This window comes from Phyllobates terribilis, unplaced genomic scaffold (assembly GCF_046119375.1).
Source record: "Phyllobates terribilis strain yellow unplaced genomic scaffold, ASM4611937v1 Scaffold_3__8_contigs__length_932513732, whole genome shotgun sequence".
Classification (NCBI taxonomy): domain Eukaryota; kingdom Metazoa; phylum Chordata; class Amphibia; order Anura; family Dendrobatidae; genus Phyllobates; species Phyllobates terribilis.
In genome coordinates, this window is record NW_027362763.1 from 295,032,276 (window position 1) to 295,046,695 (window position 14,420).

Consider the following 14,420-nt stretch of genomic DNA (forward strand, 5'->3'; position numbering starts at 1 on the left):
TATTAATCCATCTATACAGACCTCCATCAGGTTGCAAACTGAATATAATTTTTTTCTGCATCTACCTCTGAAAAAATATTTGGGCTTCTAGCTGTGTGTGGGACTTGTTCTATTAATCCATCTATACAGACCTCCATCAGGTTGCAAACTGAATATAATTTTTTTCTGCATCTACCTCTGAAAAAATATTTGGGCTTCTAGCTGTGTGTGGGACTTGTTCTATTAATCCATCTATACAGACCTCCATCAGGTTGCAAACTGAATATAATTTTTTTTCTGCATCTACCTCTGAAAAAATATTTGGGCTTCTAGCTGTGTGTGGGACTTGTTCTATTAATCCATCTATACAGACCTCCATCAGGTTGCAAACTGAATATAATTTTTTTCTGCATCTACCTCTGAAAAAAATATTTGGCCTTCTAGCAGTGTGTGTGACTTTCTCTATTAGTCCATCTATACTGACCTCCATCAGGTTGCAAATTAAAAATAATTTTTATCTGCATCTAGCTCTGAAAAAATATTTGGCCTTCTAGCAGTGTTTGGGACTTTCTCTATTAGTCCATCTATACTGACCTCCATCAGGTTGCAAATTCAAAATAATTTTTTGTCTGCATCTAGCTCTGAAAAAATATTTGGCCTTCTAGCAGTGTGTGGGACTTTCTCTATTAGTCCATCTATACTGACCTCCATCAGGTTTCAAACTGAATATATTTTTTTTCTGCATCTACCTCTGAAAAAATATTGGGCTTCTAGCTGTGTGTGGGAATTGTTCTATTAATCCATCTATACCGACCTCCATCAGGTTGCAAACTGAATATAATTTTTTTCTGCATCTACCTCTGAAAAAATATTTGGGCTTCTAGCTGTGTGTGGGACTTGTTCTATTAGTCCATCTATACTGACCTCCATCAGGTTGCAAATTGAATATAATTTTTTTCTGGATCTAGCTCTGAAAAAATATTTGGCCTTCTAGCAGTGTGTGGGACTTTCTCTATTAGTCCATCTATAATGACCTCCATCAGGTTGCAAATTAAAAATAATTTTTATCTGCATCTAGCTCTGAAAAAATATTTGGCCTTCTAGCAGTGTGTGGGACTTTCTCTATTAGTCCATCTATACTGACATCCATCAGGTTGCAAATTCAAAATAATTTTTTGTCTGCATCTAGCTCTGAAAAAATATTGGGCTTCTAGCTGTGTGTGGGACTTGTTCTATTAATCCATCTATACCGACCTCCATCAGGTTGCAAACTGAATATAATTTTTTTCTGCATCTACCTCTGAAAAAATATTTGGGCTTCTAGCTGTGTGTGGGACTTGTTCTATTAGTCCATCTATACTGACCTCCATCAGGTTGCAAATTGAATATAATTTTTTTCTGGATCTAGCTCTGAAAAAATATTTGGCCTTCTAGCAATGTGTGGGACTTTCTCTATTAGTCCATCTATAATGACCTCCATCAGGTTGCAAATTAAAAATAATTTTTATCTGCATCTAGCTCTGAAAAAATATTTGGCCTTCTAGCAGTGTGTGGGACTTTCTCTATTAGTCCATCTATACTGACATCCATCAGGTTGCAAATTCAAAATAATTTTTGGTCTGCATCTAGCTCTGAAAAAATATTTGGCTTTCTAGCAGTGTGTGGGACTTTCTCTATTAGTCCATCTATACTGACCTAGATCAGGCAGCAAATTAAAAATAATTTTTATCTGCATCTACCTCTGAAAAAATATTTGGCCTTCTAGCTCTGTGTGGGATTTGTTCTATTAGTCCATCTATACTGACCTCCATCAGGTTGCAAACTGAATATAATTTTTTTCTGCATCTAGCTCTGAAAATATATTTGGCCTTCTAGCAGTGTGTGGGACTTTCTCTATTAGTCCATCTATACTGACCTCCATCAGGTTGCAAATTAAAAATAATTTATATCTGCATCTAGCTCTGAAAAAATATTTGGCCTTCTAGCAGTGTGTGGGACTTTCTCTATTAGTCCATCTATACTGACCTCCATCAGGTTGCAAATTAAAAATAATTTTTTGTCTGCATCTAGCTCTGAAAAAATATTTGGCCTTCTAGCAGTGTGTGGGACTTTCTCTATTAGTCCATCTATACTGACCTCCATCAGGTTGCAAATTAAAAATAATTTATATCTGCATCTAGCTCTGAAAAAATATTTGGCCTTCTAGCAGTGTGTGGGACTTTCTCTATTAGTCCATCTATACTGACCTCCATCAGGTTGCAAATTAAAAATAATTTTTTGTCTGCATCTAGCTCTGAAAAAATATTTGGCCTTCTAGCAGTGTGTGGGACTTTCTCTATTAGTCCATCTATACTGACCTCCATCAGGTTGCAAATTAAAAATAATTTATATCTGCATCTAGCTCTGAAAAAATATTTGGCCTTCTAGCAGTGTGTGGGACTTTCTCTATTAGTCCATCTATACTGACCTCCATCAGGTTGCAAATTCAAAATAATTTTTTGTCTGCATCTAGCTCTGAAAAAATATTTGGCCTTCTAGCAGTGTGTGGGACTTTCTCTATTAGTCCATCTATACTGACCTCCATCAGGCTGCAAATTAAAAATAATTTTTATCCGCATCTACCTCTGAAAAAATATTTGGCCTTCTAGCTGTGTGTGGGACTTGTTCTATTAGTCCATCTATACTGACCTCCATCAGGTTGCAAACTGAATATAATTTTTTTCTGCATCTAGCTCTGAAAAAATATTTGGCCTTCTAGCAGTGTGTGGGACTTTCTCTATTAGTCCATCTATACTGACCTCCATCAGGTTGCAAATTAAAAATAATTTATATCTGCATCTAGCTCTGAAAAAATATTTGGCCTTCTAGCAGTGTGTGGGACTTTCTCTATTAGTCCATCTATACTGACCTCCATCAGGTTGCAAATTAAAAATAATTTTTTGTCTGCAGCTAGCTCTGAAAAAATATTTGGCCTTCTAGCAGTGTGTGGGACTTTCTCTATTAGTCCATCTATACTGACCTCCATCAGGGTGCAAACTGAATATATTTTTTTTCTGCATCTACCTCTGAAAAAATATTGGTCTTCTAGCTGTGTGTGGGACTAGTTCTATTAATCCATCTATACAGACCTCCATCAGGTTGCAAACTGAATATAATTTTTTTCTGCATCTACCTCTGAAAAAATATTTGGGCTTCTAGCTGTGTGTGGGACTTGTTCTATTAATCCATCTATACAGACCTCCATCAGGTTGCAAACTGAATATAATTTTTTTCTGCATCTACCTCTGAAAAAATATTTGGGCTTCTAGCTGTGTGTGGGACTTGTTCTATTAATCCATCTATACAGACCTCCATCAGGTTGCAAACTGAATATAATTTTTTTCTGCATCTACCTCTGAAAAAATATTTGGGCTTCTAGCTGTGTGTGGGACTTGTTCTATTAATCCATCTATACAGACCTCCATCAGGTTGCAAACTGAATATAATTTTTTTCTGCATCTACCTCTGAAAAAAATATTTGGCCTTCTAGCAGTGTGTGGGACTTTCTCTATTAGTCCATCTATACTGACCTCCATCAGGTTGCAAATTGAATATAATTTTTATCTGCATCTAGCTCTGAAAAAATATTTGGCCTTCTAGCAGTGTGTGGGACTTTCTCTATTAGTCCATCTATACTGACCTCCATCAGGTTGCAAATTCAAAATAATTTTTTGTCTGCATCTAGCTCTGAAAAAATATTTGGCCTTCTAGCAGTGTGTGGGACTTTCTCTATTAGTCCATCTATACTGACCTCCATCAAGTTGCAAACTGAATATATTTTTTTTCTGCATCTACCTATGAAAAAATATTGGGCTTCTAGCTGTGTGTGGGACTTGTTCTATTAATCCATCTATACCGACCTCCATCAGGTTGCAAACTGAATATAATTTTTTTCTGCATCTACCTCTGAAAAATTATTTGGGCTTCTAGCTGTGTGTGGGACTTGTTCTATTAGTCAATGTATACTGACCTCCATCAGGTTGCAAATTGAATATAATTTTTTTCTGGATCTAGCTCTGAAAAAATATTTGGCCTTCTAGCAGTGTGTGGGACTTTCTCTATTAGTCCATCTATAATGACCTCCATCAGGTTGCAAATTAAAAATAATTTTTATCTGCATCTAGCTCTGAAAAAATATTTGGCCTTCTAGCAGTGTGTGGAACTTTCTCTATTAGTCCATCTATACTGACCTCCATCAGGTTGCAAATTCAAAATAATTTTTTGTCTGCATCTAGCTCTGAAAAAATAATTGGCCTTCTAGCAGTGTGTGGGACTTTCTCTATTAGTCCATCTATACTGACCTCCATCAGGCAGCAAATTAAAAATAATTTTTATCTGCATCTACCTCTGAAAATATATTTGGCCTTCTAGCTCTGTGTGGGACTTGTTCTATTAGTCCATCTATACTGACCTCCATCAGGTTGCAAACTGAATATAATTTTTTTCTGCATCTAGCTCTGAAAAAATATTTGGCCTTCTAGCATTGTATGGGACTTTCTCTATTAGTCCATCTATACTGACCTCCATCAGGTTGCAAATTGAATATAATTTATATCTGCATCTAGCTCTGAAAAAATATTTGGACTTCTAGCAGTGTGTGGGACTTTCTCTATTAGTCCATCTATACTGACCTCCATCAGGTTGCAAATTAAAAATAATTTATATCTGCATCTAGCTCTGAAAAAATATTTGGCCTTCTAGCAGTGTGTGGGACTTTCTCTATTATTCCATCTATACTGACCTCCATCAGGTTGCAAACTGAATATATTTTTTTTCTGCATCTACCTCTGAAAAAATATTTGGGCTTCTAGCTGTGTGTAGGACTTGTTCTATTAGTCCATCTATACTGACCTCCATCAGGTTGCAAACTGAATACAATTTTTTTCTGCATCTACCTCTGAAAAAATATTTGGGCTTCTAGCTGTGTGTGGGACTTGTTCTATTAGTCCATCTATACTGACCTCCATCAGATTGCTAATTGAATATAATTTTTTTCTGCATCTAACCCAGCCAATAGTTTTGGCCTAATACCACAGTTTGGCCACTCAGCTCTGCTCGGTTCCCATCCATTGTTTTTTTGTGCAAACAACTCCAGAGTTGTGAATTAGTTAACCACCAAAATGAGTGGAAAAAGGCCTGCTGCTGGTGGAAATAGGAATAGGTGTGTTGGGAAGGGGAAAAAAGGTTGTGTCCGTGGGGTAGGTGTTAAAGCAACAGTAACATCTGCAGAAGAAAGACCATCTTCCAGCCAAACTAAAATGTCTACTTCTTTTAGCGGACAATGTGATAAGATCCCTTTCTTACGGCCACGCCAATCGCTACAAATTCCAGATGAGGCACAAAAACAGCAGGTGCTTCAACGGATATCAAGTGCTCCTTTAAGTGGGCTCTCCTCCACATCAACTTCAACATCACAAATACTCCAGTCCTCAAAGGTGTCACCCCAATCGCACTTGCTTCCTCACAGCTCCCAAATCTCCAGCTGCCCATCTGAGTATGAGGTAGAACAGATGGTTGAGTCTGCAGAGCTGTTTAATCATACTATAGCCTGGGAATCAGAGGTCGACTCCAGCGCTTCTGTGAATCCTGACGAGGAAATGATCTGCACTGATGCCCAGAATCTTTATGAGTCGGATCCAGGACCAGACGCAGAAGGTTCTGACCATAATGTAGACCCTCATTCCCAAACTGTAACTCCTGTTGGTGGAGACAATGAGGAAGACGATGATGAGACTCAAATACCTGATTGGAGCGACAACTTTAGTTTTTTGTCAGGGCAGGAACAGGTTGGCTCTGAGGACGACGGGTGTGATAACGCACAGGGTGATGATGATGAGGTTGGAGATCCCACTTACTGTCAACCCACAGTCAGCCAAGAGATGAGGTCAGCAGAGGAGGTGGAGGAAGATGCTAGTGACGACGAGGTCAGGTTGTGACTTCCTGGACAGAGACGTAGTACTGGAAGCACGTCAACAACTGCATCCTCAAACACAACTCTGCCTCTCACCACAAGTCGTGGTGGTTCTTCAGGTTGCATGGGTGCTAAGCCTTGCATAGCCTGGGCATTTTTTCAGATCGATAAAGATGACCCAACTCGTGTTATCTGTAACATTTGTCAGCAAAAGCTAAGTAGAAGCCAAAAAATACATAGTTTGAGTACTTCATGCATGAACCGGCACATGGACATGAAGCATAAGTTGCAGTGGGAAGCTCAGTGTGCTACAATGCAGCCTAGCCGGCCGGGCCAACCACCGTGTGCCATATCTTGTGCATCCAAGGCCTCTTCATCCTCTGTGACTGGGGGGACAGCAGTCACAGCTGTTTTGGGGCGCAGACTTGCCACCTCTTTACCCGCAACAGCCAGCGTGATTGGTAGGTCACATTTTCTTTGGAGGTGGTAACACCAGCTGGTGTTGAGCGCTGTCCGACATCGATAGCACCACCTTTGGATCAAGGCAACCTAACATGTCCGCCTGCATCTTCCTCACAGACCGGCAGTTTGCCGGGGACACCCTTATCAACCCCGTCTAAGCACAATAGCCAGCCCTCGGTCCCTCAGATGTGGACAAGTAAAAGACCATTTCCTCCTAGCCATGAGAAAGCTAAGAGGTTGAATTTCACCATCTGCAAGCTCTTGGCTACAGAAATGCTGCCTTTCCGCCTGGTGGACACAGAGGATTTTCGAGACCTTATGTCCGTCGCAGTGCCCCAGTACCAGATGCCCAATCGGCACTACTTCTCAAAGAAAGGTGTGCCTGCGCTCCACCAGCATGTCGCACACAACATCACCGCTTCTTTGAGAAACTCTGTGTGTGACAGGGTGCATTTCACCACAGACACTTGGACGAGTAGGCATGGACAGGGGCGTTACATGTCGCTGACTGGGCACTGGGTAACTATGGTGACAGCAGGACAAGGGGCTGCTGTCCAAGTCTTGCCGTCCCCACGAGTTGTGCGTCAATCCTCTTTATGTCAAAGTTCCTCCACTGCTTCTGCCTCCTCAACCTCTTCTCAGTCTTCCACCTGCACCCAAAGCCTGTCTGGTCATGCCACAAGCTTTCTAACTGCACAGAAGGGATCCTGCACACCTCCTTACTATGCTGGCAGTAGGGCTCAACGTCATCAGGCGGTTTTTACTTTGAAATGTCTGGGAAATGTGAGTCACACAGCTGAGGAGTTGTGGTCAGCTCTGGAGAACCAATTTCATGAATGGTTGTCTCCACTGGACCAGAAACCCGGGAAGGCCGTGTGCGACAATGCTGCAAACCTGGGTGCGGCCCTTCACCGGGGCAATGTCACACACGTGCCTTGTATGGCTCACGTGTTGAACCTGGTTGTCCAGCAATTTTTAGCCCACTATCCCAGACTAGATGGCCTTCTGCAGAGGGCACGGTCGCTGTGTGCTCACTTCCGCCGTTCGCATCCCGCAGCTCAGCGACTTACATTTCTACAGAAGTCGTTGGGCCTGCCACTTCACCGGCTAAAATGCGATGTGCCTACCCGGTGGAATTCAACTCTGCACATGTTGCAGCGACTGTGGCAGCACCGACAAGCCCTGGTGCAATACGTTCTGACGTATAGCCTGGGCCAACGTGATCCAGAGGTGGGGCAAATCACGCTGGAGGAGTGGTCTCAGATCAGGGACCTATGCACCCTTCTGCACAGTTTTGAAATGGCGACGAAGATGTTTAGTGCTGACGATGCCATTATCAGCATGACTATTCCGGTGATTTACATGCTGGAGCACATGTTAAACAGAATTCGGAGTCAGGTGGTGGCACAAGAGGAGGTGGAGGAAGTAGAGGAGGAGGAGTTGTATGCGGAAGGGCTAACAAGGTCCAGACGGTCGGCAGCACCAAGGCGGCAGGCATGTGAGGGTGGGGGAGATGGTTTTACCAGGGCGCATGGTAGCAGCCAAACTAGTGAGGAAGGTGCAGGAGCCCAGGAAGAAGTGGAGGACGAACTGATGGAAGACTCATCAGATGAGGGAGACCTTGATCACATTTCTGTTGTGCGAGGTTGGGGGGAGAGGACAGAGGAAGGAAGCATGATTGTTACCTCGCCACCAACACAACAGGGACTTGGTGCTCCTGGATGCGCAACACACATGAGTGCCTTCTTGCTGCACTACCTGCAACATGACCCTCGAATTGTGAGAATTAGAAATAATCCTGACTACTGGGTTGCCACACTGTTAGATCCCCAGTACAAAAGTAAATTTGCAGAAATTATTCCTGCCATAGAAAGGGATGCACGCATGCAGGAGTATCAGCAGAGACTGTTGCAGAATCTTACATGTGATTTTCCACAAAACACCAGTGGTGCATGTAGTGAATCTCACAGTTCCAAATTGCCAACCGTGGGACCGTCAAGTGTTCAGCACTCAAACCGTAACAGAACCACAGTATCTGCTGGTAACATCAATTTTGCGGAATCATTTCACCACTTTTTTAGCCCATCCTTTGCAAGGCCGCAGGAGACAAGAAGTCTGACACATAGTCAACGCCTAGAGACGATGGTACAGGAGTATCTCCAAGTAAACATTGAAGCCATGACTGTGTCACTGGACCCTTGCTCTTTTTGGGCTTCCAATCTGGATAAATGGCCGGAGCTAGCCACTTACGCCTTGTAGATCTTGTCATGCCCCGCAGCCAGCGTTCTGTCTGAACGTGTGTTCAGCGCTGCTGGTGGTGTGCTGACAGATAAGCGCACGCGGCTCTCCACTGACAATGTAGACAGACTCACGTTCATAAAGATGAACAAATCATGGATCCGAAACGACTTTTCTACCCCTGTGTCATCCTTGGGAGAGTAAAAGCTTGATGATTGGTTAAAATCACCCTACCAACCGTTTTAAGCTTTCAAATTACTAATCATGTTTATCTGTATCTTGGCTGGAAAATAATTTGGGCTTTGTAGCAGTGTGCAGCACTGATTCTATTAGGCCATCTATAATAAGCTCCACCAGATTTAAAATTACTAATCATGTTTACCTGTATCTTGACTGGAAAATAATTTGGGCTTTGTAGCAGTGTGCAGCACTGATCCTATTAGGCCATCTATACTAAGCTCCACCAGATTTAAAATTAATAATAATTTTTAGCTGCATCTAGCCCGGAAAATAATTTTGGGGCTCCGAGATGCGCAAGACACATAAGTGCCTTCTTGCTGCACTACCTGCAACATGACCCTCATATTGTCAGAATTTGAAGTAATCATGACTACTGGGTTGCCACACTCTTAGATCCCCCAAACTTTTCGATCACCCTTTTCATTTTAATAAAGACCAAAAAAATGGTCATTTTTGAAATTATAAGCATTAGCAGATTATTAGAAACTGAAATCAAACAGTTTTCAACTCAAAACTTTATTCTAGGTGATGTTACATTTTCACAAAGGACCCCTTGTTTGAAAGGAGCTTCTGAACTCTCTCGTCCATTGAATTTGTCAGGTTTTGGATGGTTTCTGCTTCAATTGTTTTGCATGAGGACAGAATACCCTCCCAGAGCTGTTGCTTAGATGTGAACTGCCTCCCGCCATCATAGACACTCCTTTTGATGATGCTCCAGAGGTTCTGAATGGGGTAGAGGTCAGGGGAGCATGGGGGTCACACCATAAGTTTGTCCCCTTTTATGCCCATATCAGCCAGAGATGCAGATGTTTTATGTGCAGCATGAGATGGTGCATTATCATGCAAAAAAATGATCTTGCTGTGAAATACACGGTTCTTCTTCTTGAACCACGGCAGGAAGTGCTGTTTGAGAAAATCCACATACATTATGGAGTTCATCTTTAGCGCCTTCAGGGATCCTAAAGGGGCAGACAATCTCTCTCCCCATGATTCCAGCCCAAAACATTACTCCACCTCCTCCTTGTTGGCGCTGTAGCCGTGTTTGCGTGGGGTGTCCATCAACCAGCCATCCTCCACTCCATCCATCTGGACCATCGAGCGCTGCACGGCACTCATCCGTGAACAAAACAGTTTTGAAATCAGTCTTCATGTAATGTTTGGCCCACTGGAGCCGTTTCTGCTTGTGTGAAGTGGATACAGGAGGTCGACAGGATGGCGTATGCACAGCTGCAAACCTCTGAAGGACCCTGCATCTTGTTGTTCGGGGGACGTTGGAGGCACCAGTAGCTTCAAAAACTTGTCTGCTGCTATGACAAGGCTTTTTTGCCGCTGCTCTTTTAACCTCACGTAATTGCCTGTAGGAAAGAGTCCTCAATTTGCCCTTATCAGCACGCACACGTGTGTACTGTGAATCAGCTACATACTTCTTGATTGCCAAGACACTTCATCCTGATCATCGCACAATGTTGATTGTAGTCATGCCTTGACCTAAACACTCCACAATTTGTTGCTTCTCAGCAGCCGACACATCCTTTTTCTTTCCCATTTTGGCAGAAAATGTAGGCTGCTTAATAATGTGAGACAGCCTTCTTAAGAAGTCTTGCCTTTCATTGGACACACCTGCCAAACTAATTAGCACAGGTGTCTGCAATTGCTTACAGTGATATAAAGAGCCCTGACACACATCACCATCAATGAGTTTAGCTGACAAACAAACAAATTCTTCCCTTATCACTCCTAAACACTTTTTGCATAATAATTTGGAACACAGTGTACATGTGCTTTTCCACAAAACACCAGTGGTTCACATAGTGAATCTTACAGTTCTAACTTGCCAACCGTGGTCTGTATGGAGTTGTTCAATAAACAGCCCAAAATTAAGATAACATAGATGGGAGAGGTCTCTATGAATAGGAATGCCTAAGTATTTGATACCCTGTGAGGGCCAGGCAAAGGGAAAGTTGGACTGGATGGAATCCTATATGGATTTGGGGAGGGAGACATCGAGGGCCTCAGACTTCGCTGCATTGATTTTAAAATTTGACCATGTAACAAAGTGATCTATTTCAGCCATAACAGCATGGATGGATATATGTGATTGAGTGATATATACTAGGACATCATCAGCAAATAGAGAGCACTTGTACTCGGTGCCTCCCACCTCAATCCACCTAATATTGGGGTTATGGCGAATTGATGAGAGCAGGTGCTCCGTCACTAGGATGTATAAGAGAGGGGACAGAGGACATACCTGCCTTGTCCCATTGGTGATTGTGAAAGGTGATGAAAATGTTCTGACGCACCCCCTGGGCCTTGGGACACCCAGAGCCGGACCCTTTTTGGTGGATGCTGGTGGTTGTAGTCTTCGTGGCGGCGACCCGGTTCCATGGCTCAGGGTGGTCAAACCAGTGGCGGAACAATTTATGTGGTTTTGATGTTTAAATGTCCGACTACGCCACCCGTGGATTGCGGTCAGAGTGAACCGCCGCTGCAGGGCAGACCGCTGAGGCTGGTGTTGTGGGTGCAGCAGAGCGTAGCAAAACTCCCCATGGGAGGAGTATAGCCTCAGGGCAGTGTATGTGGAGGATGGGGGTGATGGTGCAGGGCAGCAGCAGTAACGACACGGAGTCAGTGATGCAGTCCAGGGCCTTTACTCACAGTTCTTATTATCCAGACCACGTCTGCAGGTAACGGCTGCCCACGTCGTACTGTGCTCACCAGGTGAGGGGCTCAGACAACTCCCAGATAACTTTGGAGCGCTTCACAGGACCCCCTTTGTGTGTCCTTTGTCTGGCCTTTCTTACCAACGCTTCTGTCCGGCTGCCTCGGGCCTCCTCTTGGTAAACTTGGCATCAGTTTCCCTGACCCTATGTGGTGCCTTCCTAGCGGGTGTAGCGAGGGGCCGCGCCACATAAAATGTCACAGCCTCCGGTTTCTAGCTGAGGGTCGTTTCCCGCCTCTACTAGTTTCAGGGACCGTTCTCCCCCTTTGGCCTGACCCCTCTACGCAGGTGGATTTGGGCGTGCGGTGGCGACTCGCCCGTACGCAACCCTGGGATCCCTTCGTTCCTCGTTCCTGGAGCCTTCTCCGCTCCTCTTCCTTCCTTCTCCCTCTTCCAGGCCAGGGCCTGTGTTACTAGGCCCGCCTCCGGAGCAGAGATCATGCAGAGCCCCTGCTCCCTGTCACTTCTGCTCAGACTTCTCTGCACTGAACTAATATGGTGCCCACCTTTTATACTCCCTTATCAATGCACCCAGGAACTGCTTCCTCCCTGCTCCTGCACTACAGGGTTCCCCTTCCTCAGTGTTCCCTCCCCCCACTCCAGCCAGGGTCAGTGACTGTCATGCCCATCTCAGGGGCATATTGGTCGCCCTGCCCCACGGCAATGTGGTGTAATGCATGCAGGTGTCGGGGTCCTGATCCACACTCCATCCTTACCTGAGAGTGAGATATCACACCTCTGGGTGAGGTGCAATACCTCTGCAGCAACCGAGCCCTCAGGGTGCTACAGTTCCATTTATCTTCAGCCTAGGTGACGTATTGTGATACAGGGCCGTGATTTTGGCTATAAAAGGGTCCACTAGACCCCTACCCCAAGCTTTTTAAGAGAATCATATATGGCGTGCCAGGAGACTCTATGGAATGCTTTCTCAGCATCCAACGAGAGTATCTAATTACAAATTTTTAACTGCATCTAGCCCAGGAAATACTTTGTGCCTAGTAGCAGTGTCTGCTAGTCAGCGGATTATCCCGGCTGTTAAGCAAGCTACACCACCTGTAGTTTGGACACTTAATTTTTTCAAAGGAAATGCTTCGGGACCACGGGATACTCAGTGAAGAGCATAAGGAGGCACCCCAAGGCATAGGGGCTGGGACTGGCAGTAGGATGCCTTGCGGTGGATAGCCGAGCTCGATCCTTATAAAAGCTTTTTAACTGCAGCAGCTTTAGTGGACGCTACTGGAGCTGGAATTACGCGGCTGCTGGCATGAGACTTGCCCTCCAATAGATCCTTGTAAATGGATTTAAAGTGTATTCATTCAAATTAGAGAGACAATTTAAATTAAAAAGCTTAGAGCTGCCTCCACCACAGGGAGGCTCGCTCGACCCACCAGCGGACAGGCACCAGTATTGGGAGAGGGGGGCTGGCCGTCAGGGTTCACCGCGGCTCTGGCACAAACCCGGCGACACGGAGGTGGCACGGGCAGGAGCGGACTGAACGTGTCGGCTTCTCACTTTTTGGATTTTAGAAGGGCATGACATGCCTATATCTGTGTCTCCCCCTCCTTTTACTCCTCCACCTCTTTTCTTTTCGCATGACTATATCTACTTGTCACTTTTCCATGTGTTAGTTGTGTCTTCTGAGCAGTTTGTCAGCTTTTGTTCACCTTTGAAGGTGTTTTCTATGTGTTTCTATGTGTTTTTGTTTGCCTGCCATTGGTTTTAACGGTGTTCGAAGGTGTTCGACGAACAGTTCGACGAACAGTTAAGCGAACACACGGGTGTTCGACGAACCGAACCGAACTCGAACACTACGGGGGTGGCTCAACACTACTGCTAAGGACAGGCAACAAGCAGAAGAGACTTGTTTGGGCTAAAGAACACAAGGAATGGACATTAGACCAGTGGAAATCTTTGCTTTGGTCTGATGAGTCCAAATTTGAGATCTTTGGTTCCAACCACCGTGTCTTTGTGCGATGCAGAAAAGGTGAACGGATGGACTCTACATGCTTGGTTCCCACCGTGAAGCATGGAGGAGGATGTGTGATGGTGTGTGGGTGCTTTGTTGGTAACACTGTTGGGGATTTATTCAAAATTTAAGGCATACTGAACCAGCATGGCTACCACCGCATCTTGCAGCGGCATGCTATTCCATCCAGTTTGCGTTTAGTTGGACCATTATTTATTTTTCAACAGGACAATGACCCCAAACACATCTCCAGGCTGTGTAAGGGCTATTTGACCAAGAAGGAGAGTGATGGGGTGCTACGCCAGATGACCTGGCCTCCACAGTCACCAGACCTGAACCCAATCGAGATGGTTTGGGTTGAGCTGGACCGCAGAGTGTAGGCAAAAGGGCCAACAAGTGCTAAGCATCTCTGGGAACTCCTTCAAGATTGTTGGAAGACCATTTCCGGTGACTACCTCTTGAAGCTCATCAAGAGAATGCCAAGAGTGTGCAAAGCAGTCATCAAAGCAAAAGGTGGCTACTTTGAAGAACCTAGAATATAAGACATATTTTCAGTTGTTTCACACTTTTTTGTTAAGTATATAATTCCACATGTGTTAATTCATAGTTTTGATGCCTTCAGTGTGAATGTACAATTTTCATAGTCATGAAAATACAGAAAAATCTTTAAATGAGAAGGTGTGTCCAAACTTTTGGTCTGTACTGTATGTGTTTCAAAGTGTTTGGCCCTCCTCATATCAAGAGATCAGGTTTGGCTATGTGAGAGGCCTCTGACTGAAGGTCTAAGGGGGAATGTTTCTTAAGAGGCTAACTGCATATTTAAATTCCCAGAAGAGTGTTGCATGGCTTATATATAAGTCTCT